Below are 26,689 nucleotides of genomic sequence, written 5' to 3'. Positions count from 1 at the left end.
AGTCCTTTCTCCAGCTTTGTGATTATTCACTGTGAAACCAAGTATAAGTTACTACGTTTTACCATCTTTGGGTTTCTGATCTATAAAATAAGGCTATCAGTGCCCTCCCTTCATAGGCACAGGCATGAAATTAACATAAATGATTTCAAGCTCTTTGCAAATAGGAAATGCTAGTGATCTGTGCTAAGAAGACTAACTCTGTCTTCATGCTCCATTTCTCCTTCCCACTCCCTCAGGGAGACTTGTGGTGGTCGGAGGGCACTGAAAAAAAAATCCACCCTAATGAGAGGTCATTCCCTCTTTGTGTGTGGCCAACTCAATGTGATGTCTAGCTAGAACTATGGCCTACTCTAACTGAGCATTAAATAAAAACAAGGACTCTCAGGTAGCCATTCATTTTTCTATTCTCTTAGATAGCTATTCACTTTTCCATAGATTTCAGATGGGCTTCCAAGCCTTTCTGAAATAATTACAATTTAATCATCCCAACACCTTTGTCATTTGGATAGAACCAGTATTAAATTCTTACAGATTTGTATTTGTTTTCAGGCAAGAAAAAATGAACTCAAAGTTTAGGGGATTAGATCAGTAAAGAGTTAGAAGTACTGGACTCATATTTGGCTCCTAAAAAAGAGACACCTTTCATGTTCCTGTCTCTAAGTGGTCTTACAGTGGGCTTTTTCTTTAGGGCTGGACTATCAGGGCCCATGGGTGAGGAGAAAAAGAATCATGGCTCCTCAGTTATCCAACAATATATTAACTTCCCCATTCTTCATGGCCATGCAGGACATAGATCCCACAACCCTATCTGCCATGTTCAGAACCAGCTGAAAGACAGCCTTTTTTAGAGCTTCAGTACAATCATATAATCCCATATTTGGAAACCATCTCAAAGGTTATCTGTATAGGAGCACCTGGGTGGTTCAGTCAGTTAAGCGTTCAGTTCTTGGTTTTGGCTCAGGTTGTGATCTCACAGTTTGTGAGTTCAAGTCCTGCACTGGGCTCTGTGCTGACAGTGTGGAGCCTGCTTGGGATTTCTCTCTCCCTTTCTCTCTGTCCCTCCCCAGTTTTTTCTGTCTCTCCCTGTCTCTCTCCTTCCCCTCCTCCCTCTCAAAAATAAACATAAAAATTTTTAAACATATAAAAGATTATCTGTGCAGTTTTCAAGCCCATGCATCTTGTTTGGTACCATGTCATTCACTCAGTCTTTGTTCCTGCTCTGACAACACTGTGTCTATCTCACATCAACCACCAGAGGTTTATCACAGCTGTGCATGCCAACCCTCCTCAGTAGGCAGTGTGCCCTTTGAAAGTACAAATTTTATTTTTTTACCTCTGTATTTCGAGGACTCAAACTATATCCAGCCAAGGGAATGTGTCAATAAATAATTTGACAGCTTCTCTTCTCTCTCACACTAGAACAATAGCTTTTGATTCCTTTTCTTATTTACACCTAAAGGTTGCCCTTCGTTTGACCATTTTACCCACAAAGCAAACAAAATGATTTTATAAATTGTAAACCAGACTATATCCCCAGCTTCTGCTTAAAACCTGTAGATTTTCTTAAACATACCAAAGTAACATCTAAATTCATTACTATTATCCACAAGCCATATACTTTGCAGATGATGTTACTACCTCTTTTACTTGGTCTCCTCCTACCTTCCCCATCACTAGTGGTGGTCTAGTCAGAGGGGCTACTTCTGCAGATAAAATATTCTACACTTAGCTGAGTCAACAGGACTTTGGTTTACATTTCCCTCTGCCAAAGATCTTTTCCCCCACATGTTCACAGGGCTGGATTCTTTTTTTTTTTATTTTTTTTTATTTTTTTTTATTTTTTAATATATGCAATTTACTGTCAAATTGGTTTCCATACAACACCCAGTGCTCATCCCAAAAGGTGCCCTCCTCAATACCCATCACCCACCCTGCCCTCCCTCCCACCCCCCATCAACCCTCAGTTTGTTCTCAGTTTTTAACAGTCTCTTATGCTTTGGCTCTCTCCCACTCTAACCTCTTTTTTTTTTTTTTTTCCTTCCCCTCCCCCATGGGTTTCTGTTATGTTTCTCAGGATCCACATAAGAGTGAAACCATATGGTATCTGTCTTTCTCTGTATGGCTTATTTCACTTAGCATCACACTCTCCAGTTCCATCCATGTTGCTACAAAAGGCCATATTTCATTTTTTCTCATTGCCACGTAGTATTCCATTGTGTATATAAACCACAATTTCTTTATCCATTCATCAGTTGATGGACATTTAGGCTCTTTCCATAATTTGGCTATTGTTGAGAGTGCTGCTATAAACAGTGGGGTACAGGTGCCCCTATGCATCAGTACTCCTGTATCCCTTGGATAAATTCCTAAGGGCTGGATTCTTCTGACATTCACATCCTTGGCTTAAAGATCTCCTCCCCAGAAAGAGCTTTCCTGACCACTCTAGCTCATACACCTGTCCACAAATACCTCTTCGCACTCTATTACCAGAGCTTGTTTTATGTCAGTGAAATAAACCTATATGTTATTTGTTTTCTTGTTTATTGTACATCTTGCACAATCTGACAGAAACCTAGCAAGAGCAGGATCTTGCCTGTGCATTCACCAATCTCTCAATCTAGACCTTAAAAATAGAGTGGGTGTTCATTTATTCCCTTCAGAAAGAATGAGGAATGGAATGAATAATTCATTCAGTACTTAACCCTCCCCTTAAACATACTTGTTGATATCTTAAGCAAGTGTTATTCCTATTTTTTCTTGAGTAGAAATAGTGATAATAAACTCAGTAGTTCTCCATTTTTGCCCAGATTTTATAACACAATTTTTCCCTTATTCATTTGAGGTTTGTCTTCCCGAAGTGTTCTACCTATTAACAAACATTCCCACCCCTTGTAAACACACGAAGCAAACTTAATCCCTTCTCCCCATCAGTTCTTTGATTATTGCCTTCAAATCCCCTGTACAGTTTCTTTTATGCAGGCTAGGAATATCCAGACTTTCTTCCATTTCATGTTTTGTACATTCAAATTTCTCTCACTTTTCTTCTGAATATATTCTAATTTATATCTATTTTTCATAAAACATGGAGCTCTAAAGTGATAAAAATATTTACAGGTATATTTTGACTGATACAGATAAGATAGTGTATGTATGTGAGCTCACATATGTACATGATAACACTTAATATCACATAAACATTTTTGGCAGCTACATCATACCGATGACTTACACTGTTTATAAACAAACAAACGAACAAACAAAAATGCCCAAGTAATTTTCACAGAACTGCAGCAAGTCTTATGTGGTGGCCATCCTCCAAGATGGCCCCCGGTGATCCTTGCCTTCTGGCATTCAAGACCTCTCATAGTCCCCACAGCACTGTATGAAGGTTGGTCTATGTGACTAGTGCAGTATAACACAAGTGGTGGTATGTAACTTCTGAGGCTAGGTTATAAAATACATTTTTGATGTCTGCCTTGCTCTCTCTTTATTCCTTTGCACTGGAGGAAGCAAGGTTCTCATAAGGACATACCACGCACAGGGAGAGACTCAAATTGTTGAGGCCCCTCTACCAGCAGCCATGTGAATGAGTCATCTTAGAAGTAAAACCTCTAGCCCCAAGTTAGCCTTGAATATAACCTCATGAAAGACCCTAAGCCAGAAGCACCCAAGCCCCTGCTGGCTTTCTACTCTCAGAAACTATGCAGGAAAATAAATTTTTATGTTTTCAGCTGCTAGTGTTAGGTTAATTTGTAATACAGTAATAGACAACTAATATATTTGTCCCTCCCATCCTGCACTCATGCAATTGTTTTGTTTTTTAGATCTAAATTTGGATTTGTACATTTATTCTTAATAATTTCACATCTTTACATTTGGTTCTCTCCAGTCTGTTTAGATCTTTTTCAGTAAATATTTAGATAATCAACACATCTGACAATAGACACAATATTATCCAACAATTTTAAAGGTCTATTATCTTTCAAGTTACAACTGGCATTCAAGTTACTGATATAAATGCTAAAATGGAAAATGTATTGGACAACATCCTGGTGGCCTTCAGCAATCTCTTCAGATTCAGATTTTCCAAACTCTTTTCAAAGAGATCTTCTACCAGCTAATACTTCTCTTTATTTCCCTGGTATTCATCCTACATATCTTCACTTTATTTACAAGGATATTAATTAAAATACCTGAGTTATATCTGTTGCATTTTCTGGAAATACCAGCCTTATCACTGTTACATTAAACAAAAAAAGACTCTGTTTTGGATATGACTGCTTAATGAGCCTGTTTTGTGTGTACATACACACACACACACACACACACACACACACATTTTTTTTTCTTTTAGGGTCTCAGAGGGCCATTGTTTTACAGTTTTATAATATTGCCATAAGTTGGCACAAATCTGTTTGTCAATTTCCTATTCCAGCTTTTCCCTACATTGAGCATGAATATGTCATTTGCCCATTCCCAGTCCTGTCACATCTCCCCCATTCTGCATTACTCATTAAAGATTACTTTTGCAGTTCTTAGGTCAGTATTCACTGGCAATCTGTTCATGAATTTTGCAATGGTCACTTTGCTTCCCAAGGTGTTTCTTTCCATTTTTGAACATGTTTCTTTACATTCAGTCAGTTTGTATTTCTTTTTTGGTATCTATTGAATGAAAGGTCCATCAGCAAACAAAACAACAACAACAAAAAAAGCAACAAAAGATAGAAAACACAAAGAATGAGAATATACTAACCATCCATTATTTTATAACCATCACAAACCCGAAGGAATCATACTTATTAAGCTACTGAAGGAAGATAGGAAGGAAGGAAGGAAGGAAGGAAGGAAGGAAGGAAGGAAGGAAGGAAGGAAAAAATGAAAGGATATAACTATGAAGTATCCTCATCCAGAAAGTCCAAATCTGTTAATCAACACTAAAAATTTAGATTTATTTTTGAATTTGATTAATACACTCTTTGCTTTAACACAGTACAAGGGTGGTCATGACTTATTTATTTTGCTTCACTTTCTTCTGAAATATATTAAAGTTTTCTGCCAAGTTTTTAAATCAATAAGCAGAATATTTCTTCAATTACTTACTGTGCATGAAAAAATAGGAAGACAGAAATAGAGCACAGTTTTGAAAATTAAAGACCAGTTTCATAATATTTTCAGATATGATTATATTTTCCATTATTACTTTTAAATTGACACCATCAAAAAAGGAGTGTTCTGCCTCTCAGCAAAAGAATACTGTTTTATACAAGTAATAAGCCAATCTGAAAATACATAAAATAAGTTTATATGTAATAAATGAGTCATCCCCAATAAGAATGGAAGGATAAGAATAATAAATAGAGCTGGGGTAATAAAAAGTTTATTTTTAAAAATATAGATTCTACTCTTAGATTGTACCTCAAAACACACACCAGATGAAATAAAGAGATAAATTCTAAAAAGAAAAAATAAGTATATAAAGACTCCAGTATATAAATGAGCAATGGATATAAAAAGGATAATTCCTCAAAATGGAAATAGAACATTTTGTTAAAATGTTAACAAACACATTGAAAGAAAAAATGTTTACCTTCAGAATAGTCAAATAAATAAACCAATAGTATAATGGTATGCATTTTTTAATTCCAACAAATTAGCAATGGTTTCAATTTAATATACACAGAGCGATGCCCGTTGGTAGAAGTGAAAGAGGCACATTTCCAGCAACAGAAATGTGAACATAGTTTACTTAAAAACCCTACGGGAGGGGCGCCTGGGTGGCTTGGTCGGTTAAGCGTCCGACTTCGGCTCAGGTCATGATCTCACGGTCCGTGAGTTCGAGCCCCGCGTCGGGCTCTGTGCTGACAGCTCAGAGCCTGGAGCCTGCTTCCGATTCTGTGTCTCCCTCTCTCTCTGACCCTCCCGCATTCACTCTCTGTCTCCAAAATAAATAAACGTTAAAAAAAAAAAAAAAAAAAAAAAAACCCTACGGGAAAGACATCTGTCAGTATTTATTTTAAAAAAGCCTTAAAAGTGTTAATTTCCCTTAACTCACTAATTTCCTTTCTGGAAATCTCAATAGAATGCTCTTTCCTTTTCTGTGTGGGAATGTGATGGCAAACATTCATGTCCTCTACCAGCTTAAACTTCATTCCCTTCCTGAAGCTTAGTGTTGTAGCACGGGCAATGTCTTCCTCCACCTTGTTCATGCTGATCTGGCTTTGTGAGAGGGGAGGGCTCTGATTGTTTAGAAAGCATGGCTCTGTGTGTCTGTGGAGGGCACAGGGACACGGAGACAAGATACAAAGAGGAACTCACACTTCCATCGTGAGTAAATGATACGCTCTTTGAAACAGGGAGAGGCCCTGTGGTCTTAATGGGCAATACAATCCTGAGTTACAGAAAAGCAGGGTCAGAGCTTACATAGCAAAGAGGAACAAAAAGAATGATAAGAAAGCTAAAGGTGTCTGTATCTGTGTTGCAGATGAACAAGAAAGGCCAGGAAGATGAAATCAGGAATGGAAAAGATCCAGGTCAAAAATGTTGCTTGCAACTGTAGTGTTGAGATAATATTTCAAGGGCCAACCTTAGAAAGGCAGGCAAGATTGTAATCAGAATGATAAGTTGGTGGGAAGGAGGTAACTTACAGGCCATGATTTTTCAGGTATCAAGTGAAGGGTTCAGTTCCAAGCTTCACAGGTAGGAAGAGAAAACTTAGGGAAGCTTCTGAAAAAGTTTACATAGACATGGAAATGCCCTGAAGTGAAATAGACACGTGCATGCTTACACACACATACACACACAAACACACATACACTTTCTTTGTTCATCTTTCTGGACCACAGATACACAGAATTGAGCTCTCTATACCCATCAGTTAATAGCACTCTATAATTATCAGTCCAAGTAAGACCACTGATTTTATTTTTTTACCTTTCATGTCCTGTCACCGAATCCCTTCCACCCTGCAATTACTTAAGACTCCCTCTCATAAACATTATGTATTCAATGCCTGCCCTCCATATGTTTATTTAGATATAGATATTTCCGTGAAAAACGTGAATCTGATTTCTTAACTTTAAAACTAATCTGAGGGAATTATTATAAAATGTCAACTTTTATGATGGGATGTGTAAATTGATATTATGTTGTTCTACATATATGTGTTATTTTAAAATAAAAATATTTTAAATATATATAAAATAGCGTGGCTTTTTAAAATACAAAATGGTATTGTAGTACGGTTCTCATGCTGGTGTTTTTCCTTTTTTAAAATTAACTTCTATGTTCTTGGGAGCTATCCATGTTGGTTTAGGCTTCTTGGGCTGTTTCTTGGGACTGATACATTATTCTGAGGCATGCATATTACACATTTTACATATCACTAGTCATGCTTCCAACCCCTTCCTACAAAATGTCTTGCTATGGGTTTTAGACTTTCCTTACAGTCTTGCTGAGCTCTACCCCACCAACCCCCCACCCCTGTACCTGCATACTGAATTTTAACAAACTGTCAGGATGACTGTGCCAGGATATACTCTTACCGTAGTGTATGGAAGTTCCACACAATCTTATGCCCTTAATATTAGAAAGCTTTTGATTTTTACTATTTGGAAGTACATAATGTCTCCTTGTCTTAATTTGCACTTCTCTGGTTACCAAGGGGATGCACATTATCTCATAGTCTTATTAGTTACTGGATTTTTCTATTCATATAGAATTGCTCTTCCATATTCTTTGGTCAATTTTTTCCACTGAAGAATTTTGACTTTTTCTTGCTTATTTATGGTTATTCTTTCCTTTTCTGTATAGTAATACTTTGCCACTTTTACACTCTGCAAGTATCAACACTCAGTTGTCATACTTCTGTTAATTTTTCTCTGGTACTGTTCATTAATCTCTTTTTGATATATATATGACTTTTTTTATTGTTTTTTAGATCTGTCTCACCCAAAGACCCAGAAATATTCTCCTATATTTTTATCAGCCTCATAGTTTTTTTCTTTACCATTTAATTTTATTTGTATATGTTTTTCTATAGGGTTTTGTGATACATATATTATAAAATCCGTATATTTCATCTTCATTTTTGTTCCTACCAGAGATCCTAAAACTCTTGGAATTTCCTGAGTGTCAAGGGTGATAAAAGTTCCTGTTGTTATTCATAACAAGCCCTTTTCAGTCACACCTGTGTTTATGGTAAAGAGTTGATTTTTGGAAAGTCCCTAAGGATGAGGGCTAGTCACAGGGGAGGGGGCGGGGGAGGAAGGGAACCAACTAACCAACCATGTGATTAAAGGTTTGGAACTTTCAGCCACAACCCTCCATCTCTGGGTTGGGAAGAGAAAAGTGAGTTAATCACTAATGGCTAATGATTTAGTCAACATGCATATGTAATGAAGCCTCCATAAAAATCCAAAAGGACAGGGTGGTGGAGTTTCTGGATTGGTGAACACTTTTAGGTCTGGGAGGATAGTACCCGTGGGGAGTGCATGAAAGCTCTTATCCCTTCCCACATATCTTGCCCCATGAATCTCTTTCATTTGACTGTTCCTAAGTTATATCTTTTTATAATAAAACAGTAAAATAGTAAGGTAACTAACTGTTTTCCTGAGTTCTGTGAGCTGTTCTAGCAAATGGCTAGAGGAGGAGGTTGTGGGACTCTATTTTTTTTTTAATATGAAATTTATTGTCAAATTGGTTTCCATACAACACCCAGTGCTCATCCCAACAGGTGTCCTCCGCCCATCATCCCCTTTCCCCTCCCTCCCACCCCCATCAATCCTCAGTTTATTCTCGTCTTTTAAGAATCTCTTATGGTTTGCCTCCTTCCCTCTCTGTAACTTTTTTTTCCCCTTCCTCTCCCCCATGGTCTTCTGTTAAGTTTCTCAGGATCCACATAAGAGTGAAAACATGTGGATCCTCTAATTTAGAGCCAACCAGTCGGCCAGAAGCACAGGCAACAAACCCAGATTTAAGACTGGCATCTGAGGGAGATGGAGGGACAGTCTTATATGTCCAGGGAGATAGTGTCAGAATTGAGCTATGTTGTAGGACACTCAGCTAGTGTCTGAAAATTGCTTAGGGGTGAGGGGGGAATCCTGACACATTTGGTGACCAGAAGTATCAGAAGTGTTCTAAGAAGTGTTAGAAGAGAAGCAGAGCATTATGTGAGTGGACAGAAAAATAGGAGTTTTCCCTTTATGGGTTCCAAAATAGTTTTACTATATTGTAAATTTTTAGTATACACTAAGCCAGCACTATTTTTTCAGCACTATTTTTTTCAAACAGCACTATATTAAATAATTCATTATTTCCTCACTCCTTTGTGATGCCATCCTGTACCATCAGTTCCTACATTAATGTAAATCTCTCTCTGGTTCTCTGATGTGTTGAATTGATCTACTTCATCCTGTGTCAATATTATTCTTTTTTTTTAATCACTATGCCTATATCATAGGTCCTAAAAAACTGAGAGATTACTATTTTCCCCTCAAAATTAGCTATTTGATAAGCTTTATTATTTCATGTACATCTTAGATATTCCTCCCAAATCTTGGCAGAGACCTGATTAAAGTTGCATGGAACTTACAGAATAAATTCAGGATAGTAAGGATAACATCGTACAAGGTTAACTTTTTCACCTACAAACACATATATCTCAGATTTTCTTTTATCTACTTTAATTTAAAATGGCCCTTCTATAAAATAGCTTTCTATAAAGGTTTTCTTTGTTAGATTAGTTCTCAAATACTTTATTGTAGTAGGTTTTTCATTTTTTATTTATTTATTTAAGTTTTTTCAAACTATTTTAAAAGAAGGCTTTTGGCTCTCATGTTTTTATATTAGCCAGGAGGATTGCTGAACTGTCTTATCAGTTCTAATAATTGTTTTAGGGTCCTTCTGAGTTTACTATGTAGATGATCATACCATCTACAAATAATGACTTTTTATTTCCCTTTCAATCTTTGTATTTATTTATTTTTCCTTGTCCTTGTGCTAAGCATTTGTCAGGGGCTTCAATATCACACGGACCATTATTAGCTCTTATTCTAAAATTTGGCAGTCCAGTTTAGTCGCATCAGGATCAGTTATAGAGAACATAAACTTAAAATTGTCATATAAGTGTACAGAAAAAGAGAACTACTAGGTTTAAATAGAGGTGGTCACATCTTCTTTTTTACTTTTCAGAACATGATTGATTATATTATCTGGATTAGACATACTGAAGGGAAGAAAAATGGGGAAATGATTTCTCAAAGTCATTTTCATCCCTGAAATTATACAGGTAAAAGGCCATTGGCTGCATTTCCTATATATCCTGAGCATGGTTCATAAAATGGCAGAAAGTAAATCCCTACACAGAGACATTAGAACAATTTTTGTTATTCTCAGACTACGTTCAGAAATTACCCTAAACCCCCCCAAGAGATAGAAATTCATCAACAAATGTCAATCATTTTCTTTTCCAGGTATAGCACCTATTTCCTTTGGCTGGAGAATGGGAACAAGTGTTGAGCACCGTGGACTGGTAGATAAGCCCGATTCTGAATGTCAGGAAATCCAGGTGATGAGATTCAGCCAAGTGCCCTCTTCTTGACAATGTTTTCTTCCACTATGTTTTAAGAAGAGATCACTAGAGTTTTAAGCTAATAATTTCATCATCTTCAGAAAAAGAAACAGCCTTGAAAAGATAGGTCTCTGTGCAAGGCTGCAAAACTTAAATGGTATTTGAAATAAAAGTAAAAGACAGCATTCTTCTGGAATCTTTTATGAAATGAACCCATGCATTTATTTTTACTTTCTAGAACAAAGTCATTCACAGAGTCTGAGATTGGCAGCTCAGCTCAGGGGAATCTAAGGAAGGGAAAGCTCAAATGGATTAATAAGGAAATAAAAGTTAAATCTTAAGAGAAATAATCATTTTTTGTTTCAAAGCAGATCTAAACTAAGGATGGATCAGAAAAGAACTTTGGCTTTTACATTTACTAAAGATTTACTAAAGTATAGCAAAGGAAAAAGCATTCTAAGAACTAAGAAAATTCTATCACATGGGCTGCTGACTTTTTTTTAAGAGTCATTGGGCAACACCATTAAAGGATGGTGATCCCCAGATTATGCTGTTATCAAGGGAACGTTATCTCTTGGTATAGCTTTAAAATGCAGCCTCATGCATAGCAAAAGACAAGCCAAAGGCCAAGAAAGGGCAATTTCACACCAGAGCAAGTACTCAAGTGTTCTCTCCAGGCACCCTGTGTATTGCATGTGGCCCTCTTAAGGGAGAGATGCTGAAGAGGAATGGCTTCTTCTTACATCAAATCGGCAGGCCAGGGAAAGTGGTTCCTAACTTGCTCACCTCAGTGGTGGATGGAATGAAGTTTCGATGGGAACCCATCTGTTTTTATTTTTAACCCCAAAGACAGGACAGCTATGGCCTTATTGTTCACATATGCTTTCTCTGTGCAGGCTAAACGGCTGCTACTAGACAACGCTTCCCAGTAAGAGTGGCGAGAAGCCAAGAGATCACTGACCTTGAAAATTACCCTCTTCAGGGCATCTGGGTGGCTTGGTCAATTAAGTGTCCAACTTTGGCTCAGGTCATGATCTCATGGTTTGTAGGTCCAGGCCCCGCATCAGGCTCTGCGCTGACAGCTTGGAGCCCAGAGGCTGGTTTGGATTCTGTGTCTCCCTTTCTCTCTGCCCCTTCCCCACTCTCACTCTCTCTTTCAAAAATAAATAAACATTAAAAATAAATAAAGTCTGAACTCCCACCACCTTAAAAAAAAGAAATAAAAATACCCTCTCCAAAATAAGTGTAACTAATTATGGATTTCCTTCAATTGGTCAAAGAGCAAAGTTTCATATGTCTCCGTAAGGCACCCTGTGTGCTAGGTGCTGAGTTTATGCTGATGTACATAACAAGCGCAGCCCTCAGCAGCAGTGAAAAACAGTGACATTAATGGCAAATAAGCTCTTATATAATTTTAAGTGACCAAAGTGCTGAGAAAGGGAAATGTGGGATATTCCAGGGCCCATTACGTGGCCTCTGACTTACCCCTAGTTGGAAGTGATAAGAGGCAGAAATGTATCTTAGCCACTTAAATAGTGGAAAGAAGTCAGTTGGGCATGCTAAGAGGACACAGACGTGTGTTCCAGGTACCCAGAAGCATCACCTGGGAAGACCCATGAAATCATCGTCATGGGGATTCACTGATGCTAATGCTACCTGTCCTAAAAGAGAAATCTAATTCCTTCATCGTCTTTACCCAAGATCACTCCATCATATGCAAATTTTAATTTACTTGATCCATGCCTCAAGGATTCAAGTTCTAACATCCAAAACTTTATGTTCAGATCAAACTCATTATTTTTAAACTCCAAAATAGCCTCTCTTATTATTCCTTCTTAAATTCATTTTATAATTTCCTTAACAGGGCCAAATTCTTCTATCTTAGCATAACTCCAGATCAACCACCTAGGATTATCCAATGGAGTTATCTGCACGAAGTAATTACTTTTTTCTTCTGCAACCATTTCATATTCCAAGATAAGTCTTTAGACTTTAAGGCATATACTTACTGTTCAGTTTGCAAATTTTCTTGGAAGTTAAAAGTGAGGAGTCAGCAATTTACTTCTGACTAAAAAGGAAACTTTAAAAAACCATTCTACCTATGCATCTTTAGATACCTACAAAATCTTGATTAATTCCTTAAGATGTCAAAAATGGCATTTAGGTGTATGCTATTTGCTGAAGATTAGGAATCTTTGTTCAGAGCATTTGAATAATAGTTTCATGATAATGTACAGTTGTGGCTAGTACAAGTCACATTGAATCATTCACTTCGGAGCTGAAAACTGGAAAAGTGTCCTGCTTGCTAAAACAATAGGAAAGTGACTTGTGAAGTGATATTGAATGTAAGGCATTTTATTAAAAATTCCTATGATAACAAGAATGAGAGACTGGAAATATGGTGTCCTAGAATATATTTTCTCTTTCATCAGTAATTCATATGTGTTTTTTACATTGGCATTTAAAATTGGGTATGCAGGTGTGTCTTGTTTCACACAACAGATGCCTTCCTAAAAAGATACACAGAAATTATTCACATTTTATATGGGCTGGGGAAACTTCCTATTACAGGCGATCTCACAGACTCTCCTTTACAAATATAAGGATAGTCCTTATATGCAAATGACTCCTATTAATGGACTTACTTCATGAATTAATATGTTTATATATTCGGCTTTAAGGTGTACACAAACAGTATGGAACATATCTGATATCAGATGTTTCCGGTTTGGGGGTTTTGAAATTTACATAGACTTTAAATACACTTTTGCTGAGAGAAGTGAAGGGAGGGAGGAAAAAGAGAGACAGAGAGGAGGAGGGCAAAGAAAAAAAGAGATAATGATTTGTAATATTCTGTTTATGTCTTGAGCTTTATAGCAGCCGCAGGTGCTGGACCGCTTTTGTCGCGAATCTGTTGACACCCCTTCCCCCCCCCCCCCCCGCACGGCATCTTTATTTAGCGGTGCGTGTTATTAAAAGCCTGATGCACATTTTCCATGGCTCAGGCCACCTGAGTTGGGTCAAGAGGGTTGCATATACAGAGTGGGAAAAGAAATATTTCCTTTTCTGAACTAACTTAAAATCATCTGAAATCTAAATCAAGCACCAAAAAAAAGGGGGGAGGTGCATGGTGAAAACAAGCCCCATTCTGAGATTCTAGAATCTGCCTATATGGATGGGCATGGAGCCATAGAGGTTTCCTTGACTTTCCTTTTGCCATTTTCTCGACCGAGGCCTATCTCTTTGTAATAACATTGCACTGATCATCTATAATCATCACTCTTGATAATGAGCCCTGATACTCTCCAGCCCTTCATTCAATCCCTATGTTTTTAAGTAATCATCTTGTTGTCCCAAGTAGATTACAATGACTTTGATGGTAGGATTCAGATATACCTACAATTTCTGTATCCCAAATTCTGTACCAAGGACATTACTATGTTTTAAACAATGCAATAGCATTGCACAAATCTTAAAAACACCTGTACACACACAGTTTTTTTATTCATTTTCATAGTAATCAACTAAGGCTCTGAGAGTTGTCCACACTTTCACAGCTAAGTGGCAGAACATGATTTATTTTTTTTATTTTTTTAAAAAATTTTTTGAACTTTATTTATTTTTGAGAGAGACACACACAGAGTGTGAGGGGGGGAGGGGCAGAGAGAGAGGAAGACACAGAATCCCAAGCAGGCTCCAGGCTCTGAGCTGTCAGCACAGAGCCTGACGCAGGGCCCGAACCCACAAACCGGGAGATCATGACCTGAACCAAAGGTGGACGTATAATCAACCGAGCCACCCAGGCTCCCCAATGATTTAAAACACATGTTCCAAAGTCCTGGATCTTTCCATGCTGAAAACATGATGGAAAAGAGTCAGTACTTGAAGGAATGAATGCCTGAATAAAACAAAAAAACAAAAACACTGACCGTCCACAATCAAAAGAAAGAATCAAAACCAGAGTCCTAAAACTTCCATGTGTCATTGCAGGGGAAAAAAAGAGATAGTACTGGTTTTTGTTTGTTTTTCGTTTTTTTCTAAAAAATAGTGGCCTCCCTTCTCAATCTCACTCCACAAGTGGTCCAACCCAAATGGTCAACTGAAAGGGGCAAGACTTACAAGTTTATCCTCCACATATGTTAGGCTACTTTCTTATTCCTGGCTTCCTTTCCTAACCAATAGCTCTCCAAATCCCTGCCTTGGTAGGTATGCTCCCACTTACCTCCCTTCTAAATTGGACACTCATTTAAAAGAGACCATGTTTGGGGCTCCTAGGTGGCTCAGTTTAGCATCTGACTTCGGTTCAGGTCATGATCTCATGGGTCATGAGTTTGAGCCCCACATCAGGCTCGCTGCTGTTAGCACAGAGCCCACTCCAGATCCTCTGTTCCCCTTTCTCCGCCCCTCCTGTGCTTGCCTCCCCCCACCCGTCTCTCCAAAAGTAAATAAATATACTTTAAAAATTAAAAAAAAAATAAAAGAGACCATGTTTCATTTGTATCTACATTCATTTTCTGCATTAGGTCCAGTAAACTACTTCACACTAGAAAAGTCTCAATGAACATGTGTCAGATAAATGAAAAGGGAAATAGCATACCATTTAGTCTTTTGGTGCTGCCTTGCTGCTTAGAGTGTTGTGCACTCAGAAAGATTGCAAACCTCACAGAATAGAGGGCATGTGCATCATGCACTCTCTTTCATGCCTCTCTATGTACCTTGCTCAGAACTGAGTACTGTGTAGACTTAGTTGTCCTATAGACAAGGTAAGTGTGCATTGGCTAATAGTTAGATTCCATATTCCAAGACCTGAAGGAACACAATTAGGAGATCAGTAGCATGGTTGTCAGTTACCAGGAACTCCTTTGTGAGCCTTTCCCCTATCCCTGACATTCCCCGTACTCCTCCTGCTCCTGGCCCCTTCCCATACCAAAAGTTATTCTTTGGAAGGAGCATCATGAGTGTAGGGAGTGAAGTTAGTTGAGTTCTCTTGAGCGAGTTCCTGCCTGTGATCTGCACTGAAGAAAGAGCCTGTCTCCTTCTCCCCTAATAGAGCAATTTCAGGATCTATTCAGTGAAGAAGGGATTACTCTGAGGGTTTGGATGATCTTTGCTGTTGTCTCGAAATACAGAATAAATGGCTAATTCTCATGTACAGGACCACCTATATAAAAGAATCCTAATTGGTGGGCTCTGATGTGGTTTGCTTCTTAAGCAATTATTATCTCTGATCTGTAATTGAATGCATATTTATATTGTGCATGTCATGGGCCATGACACTCATAATTCTTCTTGACTGAATTAGCTGAAACAATAGTTGTCAGCCAGAGTTGGCCCAAATTAACCAAGAAAATCTGGATATATGCAGGCAACAGTATTTTCATTTGTTTTGTTTCTCTCAACCAAGCTAGGACCCACCCCGAGTATCTGACAGCACAAGAGTACAAACTCTCAGGACTCAACAGTGAAACCAACACATGAGGCCGGAAAATGCTCATCTCTAATGGATTTTGCAAGGCTTAATTAACTCCTGCAGGACAAGTTCTTTGTGATGTTCAGATTGCATATATTCTCAAAGGTCAAAGATTATGAAGATGGAAATGAATAATGACTTATTATACACTCCTCAATTGGATCAGAAGGACACTTCTAATACTTTAAATCTTAGTTATTATTTTATTAAAATCTTAGAATTGACAGACCATCCTTAGACTGTTAGATTCAAAAAATATATTGTAAGCGATGGGTGTTCTTGTATGTTTGTTTGTTTTGAAGGTACTGGTGGATATTTCTGTAGGGCAAGGAGGAGTAGTGGGGGATTCCTTTTTTTTTTTTTTCTCTTTTCATATTGTTTCCATAGATGGTTAATAGGTGTAACATCTGGGCCTTGTTTTCAGAGGTTATTCTCACTGCACAAGTGAATTCACAATGTTTACTAAAGAATCTGTGTTTTATTCTGCAAGTTCCCATTGATATCACTGAGCCTCTTGAGCAGGCTGAAGGAGCATTCTGAAAAGGATTTAAACTGGTTATTTAAATGAGATCATTGTCTTCATTCATTTTAGTCGAGAAAATAAATTTTCTTTTTTTTTAATAAAATAAATTTTCTTCAAGAAAATAAATACCTACTCATGCCCAGCTCTGGGAAAAGAATGGTAGAGAAGTGATGCCATCTTCCCTAAAAATTCCCAGTTCTCTGATAGACTTAGTTGACAGGAAAAGTCAACTAAGTATGGTGAAAGAAAGACATGCTAGTCAGAATCATGAACATAAATGAAAACTGAAAGAAAAAGAAGAAACTGGCCTAGGAAGATATTAGTGAAATCATCTGAGTCAGAATTAAGTTACACAAAAGCCTTAAAGTGTGAGAGAGCAAGGATACTTTGGAAACTCCAGGAAAGCCATTATAGGAGCATACCTGGAGCCTGTACAAAAAGAGCTGGAGAAGCATATAGGGACCATTTGCAAGAGTACTTTATCTAGAGGTTCCTTGGAGCTGTTTGAAACATTTAAAACTTAAAAGTCATTTAAAATTAAATTGTAGGTTAGAAAATCATTGATGGCATTGATGGGACCAGTTGTGGGTAGAATTGCCCAGGAGGCAGAGACCCATTAGGAGGCAGTAAAAGACTTCTTGAGGAAATAGAACCATGGCCTGAGAAAGTATAAAAGGCTACAGGGGAAGAAGGGATAGGTTTTAAAGATGTTTAGGGTACAGAATTCATGAGCTGTTCTGCTAGACTAGACAGAAAGGCAGATAGAAAGGGCAAAGAGCAATCTAGATTTCTGGTTTATGGCTTCTGCTAGGTAGTGGTGGTACCAATTACTGGGGTGGGGCATATAGGAAGATGGGGAAACTGCCTGGGATGGTGGTGGTGGTGGTATCTGGGGAGGTAAGAGAGGGTGTACATCTTCCTCTCTATTGAATGGTGGGTTTTTTGGTTTGTTTTTATTGTTGTTAGTATGGATCTGAAATGTGAATTTCACCAAATTCACCCTTCTAACTGCTAGCTTCTGGATCCCAATGCCCTAACTCAACAGAAAATCTTTTATCAGGTAGTTGTTTGACCAGATTTCCTCAATTGCTCTTCATCATTGATCAGTTACCTTAAAATATAATTAAGTTTATGATGTCCTCACAGAATGTACTGTATGTTTATAATATAGTTTATGATGTTCTTACAGAAATTTTATGCTCAGCTTTACTTTTTAATTGGGCTAGTATATTTTTAATAATCCAAGAATAAGACTCACTAGAGCATTTTTTTAAGTTATAAACTACATCTTAATCATAGTTTAAATTCATAACAGCTCTGTGAGGGAGACAGAGTCGGGTTATATTATTTCTAGTTACAGTGGAAGAAGCGTAGCATCTAAAAGTTTAGTGACTTGGTCAGCATGACCCACAAGTAGTATCCTCTGTGGAACTCTGTCTTTGTACTCTTAGTCTGGGGGTCATTTCTCTTCCTCACCACCTGTGAAGGGCATGGCCAGGTGCTGAGTTTAGCAAAGATGCACATCTTATTAACCATGAGAACCTAGAACATTAATATCATCATTATTTTTTTATTTGGAGAGTTTACTGCTCTGGCCGCTCTTCTGACAAGTGGCATTGTCTTTATATTTTAAGACATAATGCACTAAAAAGTGCATGAAAAGTTATGCTATCAATGGTTATTGTGAGAGTATTTTCCCCTCCAATGCACTTTAGAGCCTGGTTCACCGACAAACTGCCCACATCGGGAATGCATTCTAATAAAAGCACATGCATTATGGAGGTGAGAACCCTTGAAACAGCATTTGCATATGCTACAAGACTTACAATGTAATGGATTTCTAACTAATTAGCATGATTTCCCAGACTGAATTATGCCACATGTAGGAGTAGCTGGATATAAAAATAAATTTGATTATAATGTGCATAAATTGCTCATTTCTTACAGAATTATGGCTTTTTCTTAAGTGAATGCCCAACTTCCCCAAATTGTCAATGAAAATGTGTTTCCAAATGGCTGCTCTTTTTGGGGCTGTGCTGCTTTCCGGGAGTTTGGCTACTCGCAGCAGCTGCTTTGTTGGAACATGACACACACAGCACATCAGGCAGTGAGTGTGACCTACATTCAGGATGTTTATGAGTTCTGCAGAAATTGGGTAATTTCACTCGCTGTTTTGTTCTTCTGCTGATGCGAGGGGTCTTTGAGCATCTTTTTGGGCAATAAGTCCCTAGATGCAAAGAGGAAAGTGCAGTGCATATAGAAGAACAAGATAAAGAGGTGCAAATCCACCAGGGCATATTTCTCCCAGATCTGTGCCAGGTTTTGTTACAATGGGATAAAACCAGTAACAAAGGTGCTTCTCTATTCCATGGAGCTGCCATTATCATGATTCATACACATACAGTTTTGGAACAAAACAAATACTAAATGGCAGGGCACTGATAGTATATTCTGCAATTCAGAGGAGGATAAATGCCTTCCTCTGAAGACAAATATATGGCACTTAATCTGGAAAGGAGAATAGGTAAGATTTGGATGGTTGAAGTGTAGAAGGCATTCTGCATCAGCAACCTAGATCAAGGGTGCAAAAAGCATCTTTCACACAGAGATTCAACGATTTGTTATTAGGCTTCTATTACATATGAACTACAGTGATTCTATACGTGTGTTATGTCACTAGGTTTCACATCCCATATGCAGTTTGTTGATAGGTGTTGTGCGCACACACAAAAACATGTTCCTTTATCAATAAGTTTGGGAAGCATTGGGTAAACAAAGGTAAACATTATTTCAAGATTTCTCAGTGTTTCCCAGTTTATCCATCCACAGAAACTGTGTTTTGAATCTTAAATATAAGTAGTCAAGGAATTTTAGAAAATCATGTATAGATTCCATTTAACCAAAGAAGTTAGATAAGACAGTAGTGAAAATTTTTATGATATTAAGGAAGTTTGATGCTCCCTTCGTTAATCTCAAATACAGTAGCAAAATATCAATTGTCATTTGTTGACTACCTACTCTGTACCAGGCTCCATGCCAGTATTTGACATGCATTTTGTGTGGCTGTCACAAAAACTTTCTAGATTATCTACAGTTATGTCTATACACAAATGGGAAAACTAAGGCTCACACAGATTAAGAGCCTTATAGAAGGTCACACAGTTTATAACTGACAAAAATCCATGTGTTTTATATAATTCTTTGTTTTTCATATGAATCACATGGAATTTGAAGTTCCAAGAAGATGATGGATATAGCCAAGGAACTTTAATACAAGTGGTAGTTGAGAATCAGTACATGGGCAAGTCCAATCAATGTTTCTAGATAAACAATACATTATTAATCTTCAATGTGGGATATATGTAAGAGCTGAGTAAGTCTACTTTCCATTCAACCTTTCTCAGGAAGCTACTTAAGGATACGATTCAGAAAAACTAAGGATTACTCAAAGAAGGGAAAGACTTTGGATCCAGGGACAAGTGACCTTTGCAAGGCCAAAATGTAGAAAGTCTTGTACTTACACTATTAAGATTCTAGCTCCAACTTTACAATTGCAGTCCCACATTTGGAGTTAGCACAAAGTAGATTCTGCTCCTTTGGGGAGGATTAATCCACTTGTTCCAATGCTTTCTTCTCCAACTATAAACATTTGTATTTTACCAGTAGATGTAAAATGAAATTATCTCTTTTTTTTCCGATTTCTTACCAGTTTTCATAAATCTCAACTGACTGTTAGGAGGTCAGGATAAAGCTGGAGGTAGGAGAGTACAAAGTAGGTTACTCAGAAACCAGAGGCTCATTGCAGCAGAGGAGGACTAAAGTGGGTGGTTCATGTGACAGAATAGAACAAAGTTAACTGAATACTCTTTCTTTTAACAATATGGTACATCTTACTCTGAACTGGCCTGGGCAAACACAAATAAACAGTTGGTCCTTTGGTGGGCCTCAGCAACAAAACCCAAAAGTTTGCCTTCTGCCTGGAGTGGGCAGTCACAACCACAGTGTAATTAGTGGTGACCAGCAGGAAGTTCAATTGTGTTTTTTTCATGGTCTGAAGAAGCTGATTTGCCCTCATTCAGCTAACCCAATGGGGAGTGAGGAACACAAAAAAACCAGCTGATTCCCAAATCCCATTTTAATTATTTGTTGTAGGCCCCAGTGGCCAATTTCATCAGAGAGTTTGTTCCATTTGGGCGAGAATGTTTATTCAGAGTACCATGGAGACTTATTTCCAGAGATGGCAAAAAATGTGTGCTCCTGAAATGAAGCCTCTCCATTATTCACAGAAAATATAAAGGCACTGCTTCTATTAACTTTCCAGCTATCACTGATTTCATTTAAACCAAAATATTAGATTTAGTCTATTCACAATACTGTAATCACAACATAGTTATTGCTTTGAATTGCTGGTATTTCTACCTACTTCATTTTAGTACTTAATTTGTTTCTTTTTTTTTTTTAACATGTTACACCTCAGTATTTTAATTATACTCAGCTGAATGTATCTGAATGCTCTCAGCATGCTTCATTATTTATATTAGTAGAAAAGCACATAAAATCAAATAGCATGCTGACATTCTATAATTTGTACTTGCATATTTCTAAAATAGATTTCTATAGATACGGCAACTATTCAACAGTGACTCAAGATATGCTATGATTTTAAAATTTAACTGAATTTTAATGTACTCCCAAAATAAAATTTATGAGTTTTCACTAGAAAATGTCTTATCTGATTATTCATATTCTACAATTATTAACTTCTCCTATTCTGCATTTGATTGAATTGTAAAAAGGTGAATTCCTTTCCTTCTTACCCCGGGCATTAAGCTGTAATTTCTGCACATTTTGAGTTTTCCATATCTAAATTGGAAATTATGTTAGATCTACTGAAATATCAAATATAAATAAAATATAAACCTTTTTTTTTATTAGGAATGGACATTACCATTTAATTTAGGAAGGAGGTCTGTGACCATGCTTGCCTTTTTCATCATAAATTTTTTCTGGGTTAAGTAGATGCCCTTTATCAAAAAGTTGGTTTAAACTCTCTCTTTTTTCATTTGGAATTAAGAGTCAGAGGTCTCAGAAAGAATTATGAGAGCCTATGTTTTTATTTTTAGTACCTCTCCTAAAAACTCAGCTGTGTCCTTGGGTCTGCCAAAACCACCTCTCCATCCGCTTCATCTGAGATTCTAGTCTATTTCTCAAATAGATGCTTTGGTTTGGTCTTTATTCTAGACATATAACAGGCAGATAAATAGCAGAGAAAGCTGGCAAAATGTATGCTTCTTCTTTGAAAGATCAGGGCACAGAGGATATTAGTATAAATTTTCTCCCTGATTAGAATCTCCTCTAATGTGCTATATGCCATTGTGAGATAAAGAGGAAGGATAGTCCATTTAGTTGCAGGTTTGGGGGAAGAGACAGTAAGTCCTTAAAGAATGAGCAAACCAATAAGAGGCAGAATCTGAAACACAATGACATTTCAGGTGAAGAAACCACCTTAGCAATTCCCTGGAAGAAGATGACAGCATATTGTAAATTTGAAAAACAGCACAAATATAAGTATTAAGATGAGGTCTGGGGTTGGTTAAAGCACAAAGCAAGTATGCATGAGTAATAAGAAACAAAGCTACCACCTCAGAATAGATAGCCCTTGTGCAAGTGAGGAGCCTGGCCACATCTACCTAATATGAGAGGCAAGGGGGAGTTCTGGAATATTAGTGTGCAGGAGGACACAGCTGATCAGGCTATGTTGCAAGAACATAAATCTGGCAGTGTGTGCAGGATACTGCGAATATCACTGGAGGCAGGACAGCGGTTGTGAGGCTGTAAGAAGAACCCAGGAAATGGCTGATTCAATTCAAGTCCCACTCAATAGCTCAGTGAATGCCTAAACTGAGAGAGGCACAGTGCTAGATATGGTGCAGGCAGAAGCGATAAGACGTTCTTTGCTGTTTTCTGAAGTCATTGACATATTGTATATTTAATAAACGTTGGGAGAAAAAAAGGAAGGAGACAGACCAGGAGAGAAGGTGAGAGCAAGGGAACATGGAGGGAGAGGCAAACAGAGAAGGAAAGAAGAAAAGCAGGTAGAAAGTAAGAAAAGTCGGGACTAGGGAATTTAAGGAAAGGATTTAACCATAGACAAAAAATAATCCATACAACTATCTGCTAATACCTCTAAACATCTTAAATAATTACACTATTTCCAGGAAAATATAAATGTTTGAGTTAGTTCACTTGACAGCAAACACAAGTGCTTATAAATATCTATGCTCTCTTTTTTCTGATCACACAGATATGAGCAGAGAAGGTGTGAATCGCTTAGAGCATGGCCCATAATAACCTCTCACAGGCAGGTATCTGTCTCCCTAGGAACTAACTTAACTGAGTAAATCTGAGAACACATAGGATGGCAAAACCATAAAATGTAAGGAACACGGGAGTTTGAATGAATGGAGCAGAGTTTCCCCAATCCTAACATACTGCATTAGACAGTGACTGGAATGATCACTAAATGTGTATTGTGTTAAGCCATTTGAATACATTAGCCTACTCTTGCTGATAAGAAAAAAATATGGATAAGTACTGTCAGTCAAATAGACACTAACTTGGTTAATATTATAAGCATGCTCTACTAAGTTTTCAAGAAACAGATAATTTCAAATGATAATTAAAATACCTAGGTTTGGGGAAAATATCCCAATCAATTTTTGAAATTCTCAAAGCCTGAGAATGTGTGTGTATATGTAATTATGAAATAATATAATTTCTTGAGATAGAGGTGCATAAATGTAATACAGATATAATTTTATAAATAGAATTTTATAGAACATAATCCACACTGTGTAAAATTTGTTTCCAAGCAAAAATGAATGGTACAAAATTATTTTAAAACTTAATATAATTTATAACCTTAACTAAGAACAATAATACCATCTTGAAGAAGATGAAAAGACATTTAATATAAGTCAAAATTTATTTCTGAATTTAAAAAATTATCTTGGGGTGCCTGGGTGGTCAGTCAATTAAGCATCCGACTTCGGCTCAGCTCATGATCTCACGGTCCGTGAGTTCGAACCCCGTGTCAGGCTCTGTGCTGACAGCTCAGAGACTGGAGCCTGCTTCAGATTCTGTGTCTCCCTCTCTCTGCCCCTTCCCTGTTCATGCTCTGTCTCTCTCTCTCTCAAAAATAAACATTAAATTTTTTTTTAATTATCTTAATAAAATAAGAATAAGATCACTAATATGATAAAGAATATATAACTAATACCGACAGCAAATATCAGAATAGAGGCACTCACATACATTAAAGTCCACAACAAAACAAAGGTGTCTTCTCATTATTATTCTGTAACTTTACGAATTTTCCAGGTGAAAAAAAGAAACAATACAAGAAAATATTAAAGACCAAATTTCAGTATTTATAGGTATGACTGGTAACCTAGCCAATATAAGCTAAAGAAAAGTAGTTGAAATCACTATATAATATTTTTGGATGTTAGTTGTTTAAACAACAATGAATCCTTCAGCAGGTTACTGAGGAATACACATAAACGTACACACATGCATACATGCACACAGGTGCAAGCACACAAATACAAATATTTTTTCAAATGGAGAGCCATACAATATTCTTATATAAAGATTAAACCTCAGAATGGTTTTACCTCTCCCCAACTTATTTTTTTCCCTATTCGTCAGGTTGATTAAAAGCTCTGCTTAATTTAGTATTGGGTATAATGAAATGATTTAAAAATTCATCAATGAACATGTAGCAATATCCAAAATCATTTCTAAAAAGAAAAGTCCATGTAGGACATAGAAATTTTAGCAGCATATGTTAAGATGCATTGTAGTGTTTTAGTAACTGATGTAATATAAGGAACCATTTCAAATAAGAGAAGAGGTGGGTTTTTCAATGATTATTATTGACGTAAATAGTCAATGTTTAGAAAAAGAAATAAAATAACATCCCTACCTCATACCTACTTACATGCAAATTTCTGGATGGAGTAATAAATGCAAAAGTGCATAAATCAACCAATAAAAATGCATATACTAGTATAGGATAAGTATTTCTCTAATATTCAGGATGGAGTGAACAATATAAAATAATAACATGACACCTTTTAAAACCTCCTTAAATTAAAAAAAAAAACAGATGATTGAAATGGACATTTGTTTCCATGTATGGGGCACCTGGGTACCTCAGTCAGTTAAACATGGACTCTTGGTTTTGCCTCAGGTCATGATCTCCCAGTGCATGAGTTTGAGTCTCGCATGGTGCCGTGCTGACAATGCCATCACAAAACTTACTTGTGATTCTCTCTCTCTCTCTCCCTCTCTCTGTCCCTCCCCTGCTCGTGTACTCTCTCTTTCTCTCTCTCTTTCAAAATAAATAAATAAACTTTTAAATCATGTATACTCAATCCAAGGAGCTATGTTAATACATTATTATTTTATTTTAAAGATCAATGGCTAAGTGTTAAGAAAAACATAAATAACCCAACAAGATTAAAAAGGTTAAAAAATAGAAACAAGTATTTCACAAAAGACATAAACATGTAAAAACTGCACAAGTGCAATCATAATAAAATGAATGCAAATTAAAACCATAATACACTATTTTTTTTCTATCAAGCTGTCAAAGACAAAGAAAAGATAACTGCCAGTGTTGTCAGGGACCGGAGGAAAACAGAAATGCTTCCACAGCACTGTAGGTGTAGAAATTGGAACAACCTTCTTTAGTGGCCATAGGCAATCCATTTTAAAAAGGACTAAGAATGACAGCTTTTTGATTATCAATTTTTCACTTCAGGTGGCTAGTGGTACAGATATAAGTAATAATTTACAAACACCATCGCAAGGGTTTTTCTAGCAACGTTGCTTATATAGCAACAAAATAAAAGCAAACAAATTAAATCTTCAATGGTAACATCATGGTGGTTGAATAAATGCTGGCCCATCATATAAAGGAATAAGGAGTGACCATTGAAAACAGTATTATAGAAATAATATTTAATAGCCCAGAAATATGCTCATGATATATATTTTAGGTTTAAATATATAGCTAATATATATCAAGAAATAAATCGCTCTCACTTTGCATGCAGGTGGAGGCGTAAATTTATGTATACGCACATCAACCAAACACACCGATACAGAGACACACAGGCACACAAACACAGCCTTCACACACACCAAACTGAAATCATAATGGAAGGAAATAATTCTGTGATTATTTATGATAAGTGAGTGGATTCACAATTTTCATAAAAGTTTCTTTTGCTTACATCTATTATAATTTTTTCTAAGGTTCATAAAATAGTCTTGCATTTAAAAAACTAGTATGCTATTTTAAGGAAAAAAAAGAAACCTGGAAAGAATGCTCTAAGGAAACCATTATTAAGGTCTTCTCATATGGCAAAAAAAAAAAAACAAAACCCTAAACTTGGGTGACAGAAGTAGCTAATTCATTGGTGGTCATGAATCTTTCTTTAACTGGATCAAATTAGATTATGTCCCAGAAGAAATCGCTTCCTATGCCTAAGGCTCAGTTTATCCATTGGCAAAAAGAGAGGAGTCAGGATTCAAGTAGATGATGTCTGAAACTTTTTGAGTTTCTATGATTATTAAAAATATTTTGCACACACATATAATTTATTTGTATTATTTTAAATCTCTAATCTTTTTCTCTACTTAAGCTTTAAGTTACTATATCTTGATTCTTAGATGATGGGAAAGTTATGCTTCCTCATGTGTTATCACAATAAAAACTTTGGTCAAGCAGGAGGGTCCAAAACAAAATTTGTGAGTTCCATTTCCACTCTTCTAGTCAGACATAAGCAGAAGAGTAACATAGAGGATCAAGGAACCTATGGGTCGTGAATGGCTAGCTCAGGAACTGGTGTGTTATATGAAAAGATAAGCAGAGAAGAGCTGAAGCCAGGACTCTGAGCAAGATAAGTTGTGTGACCATATATTTTATCCTATAAATGAAGACCTTTGGAGAGTGAAGGGGGCCTTACCAAAAATTACGTTGAAACAACAGGAAAAAGGAGACTGTCCTACAAAAAGCAGGATTACGGTCATCCATATATTTTGTCATTCCAAATATAAG

Source organism: Panthera tigris, chromosome A3 (assembly GCF_018350195.1).
Source record: "Panthera tigris isolate Pti1 chromosome A3, P.tigris_Pti1_mat1.1, whole genome shotgun sequence".
In the NCBI taxonomy this organism is placed as follows: Eukaryota; Metazoa; Chordata; class Mammalia; order Carnivora; family Felidae; genus Panthera; species Panthera tigris.
Note: the sequence above shows the minus strand (reverse complement) of the source record.